This window comes from Micromys minutus, assembly GCF_963924665.1.
Source record: "Micromys minutus genome assembly, chromosome: 7".
NCBI lineage: Eukaryota > Metazoa > Chordata > Mammalia > Rodentia > Muridae > Micromys > Micromys minutus.
This window is the reverse complement of record NC_137976.1, coordinates 38,069,863-38,072,777: the sequence shown is the minus strand read 5'-3', so window position 1 is coordinate 38,072,777 and position 2,915 is coordinate 38,069,863.

Below are 2,915 nucleotides of genomic sequence, written 5' to 3'. Positions count from 1 at the left end.
TTTCACCACTGTTAGACGTAGTTAAATGTATAAGATTATTAATGTATATCAGAAATATGTAAATAAAAGATGTTCGGTCTTGTTAAAAGCAAAGCATTGGAGTTCAGCTTGATATCGTTTTCGATCTGTACCTGATAGTTTGTTTAACATGTTATAAAGGGTAAGGAAATTTATTGTTTTGTGTGTCTATGTACTCTCCTGTTTGTGCAAGTATGGAAGGTAGGGATTTACCTTACCTGCTGTCTTCCTTCACTGCTCTCTACCCTACCTACCTACCTACCTACCTATCTATCTGTGTCTGTCTGTCTGTCTGTCTATCTATCTATCTACCTATCTATCTATCTATGTGCATGTGTGTGTGAGAGCACACACTTGGCATGACATATGTGTAGAGATCTGAGAAAAACTTCTTGGATTGGATTCTCTTCTCATCGTGCGGGTCCCAAAGATTGAACTCAAGTCATTAGTCTTTGCGGCAGGTTCGTTTGCATACAGTTATATTGCTGACTTTACACCTCATTTCTTTAAAAGGATGTCACTAGGCCACAAGCTTGGGCTGGAGAGAGGGATCAGTGGTTAAGAGCATTGGCTGCTCTTCCAGAAGACCCAGGTTCAATTCTCAGAATCCACATGGTAGCTCAGAACTGTCTGTAACTCTAGTTCCAGTGAATCTGACTCCCTTACACAGACATACATGTAGGCCAAACACCAAAATACATATAAATAATAAATAAACAAATAGCTTCAAAACAAAAAACCAGGAGTTTGCTGTTTTGTCCTGAAATCCCCATGAATACTCTCATTCCTCATCCTGTCGAGCACTGGTATAAAACATGTACTTTACCATGCTCAGATTTTATGTGTGTTCTGGGAATCTAAGGCCAGGTCTTCATTCTTGTGTTTTACCTACACCGTGATCTTCCCAGTCTTAGAGTAAGGAAATTAAACACATGTATAACCACTGGGGGTTGGAGAGGTGGCTCAGTGATTGAAAGCACTGACTGCTCTTCCAGAGGTCTTTGGTGCAATACCCAGCAACCACATGGTGACTCACAACCATCTGTAATGGGATCTGATGCCCTCTTCTGGTGTGTCTGAAATGAGCAAAACTATACACACACGCATTAAATAAAATGTTTTTTAATTAGGGGAAATAATTTTATATTAAAATTTCTTATTCAGAAGTTTGCTTTTATGACAAAATTAATGGGAAAGCAAATAACTGCCAACTTTAGATGAGTTGAATTTATACAATTACGTGTTGGGGCAGGGGGTGTACACCTTTAAGCCTAGCAGTTTTAAGGCAGACGCAGGCAGATCTCTTGAGTTTGAGGCCAGAATGGTCTACGGAGCAAGTTCCAAGACAGCCAGGGCTACATACAGAAATGTCTCAAAAAAAAAAAAAAAAAAAAAAGCATTCAAAGAGTTTCAAAGAGTTAGGGGTTTGGTGATATGACCCATCGGTTATGAGTTCATACTGTTCTTGGAAAGGACCTGAGTGCCTATTGTCTACATCAGGCAACTCATGACCTTGAACTTCAGCTCCCAGGGATACTACTGACTACTGTTGTCTTCTGGAAACCTTCATGCGCACAAAGATTTTTCTAGATTTAATTGTGTGTGTGTGTTCACAACGTTTATGTGCCTGTGGAAGACAGAAGAGGACAGGAAGTTTGGCCCCCTGGGATTACAGCTGCCCAACATGAGTGCTGGGAACTAAACTCCCAATGTGCTCTTACCCACTCCACAGTTACTCTGGTCCATGTTTTGTTTTCAAAACAGGGTTTCATGCTGTCCTCTCAGCCAGCTTTGAACTGCCTGTGTAGAACAGACTGGTTTTCTTAGGGTTTTTATTGCTATGAACAGACACCATTGCCAATGCAAGTTTTATAAAAGACAACATTTAATTGGGGCTGGCTCACAGGTTCAGAGGTTCAGTCCGTTATCATCAAGGCAGGAGCATGGCAGCATCCAGACAGTCATGGTGCAGGAGGAGCTGAGAGTTCTACATCTTGATCCAAAGGAAGCCAGGGACAGACTGGGCATCCTCAGGCAGCTAGGAGGAGTGTCTTGAAGCCCAGGCCCAGAGTGACGCACTTCCTCCAACAAGGCCACACCTTCTACTAGTGCCACTTCTTGGGCCAAGCACATGCAAAGCATCACACTGGTGTTGAACCTGTAGCATCTGTCCTACCTTTGTCTCCTGGATACTGGGGTTACAAGTGTGTGCCTAGTTACAATGTCACCATTTGGGAAAGTCTGTGTTTTACCTATGGTGATTCTGTTTAGAAACACACATTGTTTTGTGATCAGATTGTCTCCTGATCAAATCTGAGTATTTAAAGAAAAAGGTTTCCTGTTGCTTAGATTCGTCATGAGATCAATGTGTTAGCTGAGGATAAGCTTGAACTTCTGATGCTTCTGCCCTCCTGAGATCAGAGACATGTACTATAATATATCCAGCTTATATGGTGTTGGGGATTAAACCCCAGTCAGTGCCTTATACATCCTAGGCAATTACCAACTGAGCTATATTCCATCATTTCTGTTATCACTGCTGTTAAGGAAATTTGGATCCCTGCTGAAGTGATGTGAAACTTAAAAGATTAGTAGAAATTAACCCTCTGACACATTTGTGTGTATACACAGATACATGTGTGTTTATAGACCAAGTAGGCTCTGGAGCCCAAGCTGGTCTTGAACTAACAGTTCTGCCTCAGTCTCTCCTGACTATAGAATTTCTCTAGGTCATTTAATCTGGATTTGGAGCTAACTTACATCTCTGGGGTTTACTGCTTTAGGTATTATTTTATGTATATGTATGGGTATGTGTCTGTATTTTCTGTGTACCTGGATTTATTTTTTTATTTTGTTTTTTCTCTATATGTCTGCACCACTTTTATACCTGATGACCA